Raw genomic sequence first — 275 nt, forward strand, 5'->3', positions numbered from 1 at the left:
AGAATCCGGAAAGTCTAACCTTGTCTGTGGTATTCCGAGTAGGATTCCGGTAATGAATGACTGTGACGTGCTTCAAACTTGCAACCTGCTGGGCATTAGTGACAGACGCAAAAGAATCAAGGGATTTTATTCCAGCAGGGGAGGGAACCAACCAGTGATTAGCCGTACTGTGACAGAGTGCGTGAGCATTAGTTTTCACTGCGAGGATGGGATGTAGCCATCAGCCATGGGTGATGCCTCCAGACGATTAGCCGTGCGACTGACAACCGCATAGG

Source organism: Arachis duranensis, chromosome 7 (genome assembly GCF_000817695.3).
Source record: "Arachis duranensis cultivar V14167 chromosome 7, aradu.V14167.gnm2.J7QH, whole genome shotgun sequence".
Classification (NCBI taxonomy): Eukaryota; Viridiplantae; Streptophyta; class Magnoliopsida; order Fabales; family Fabaceae; genus Arachis; species Arachis duranensis.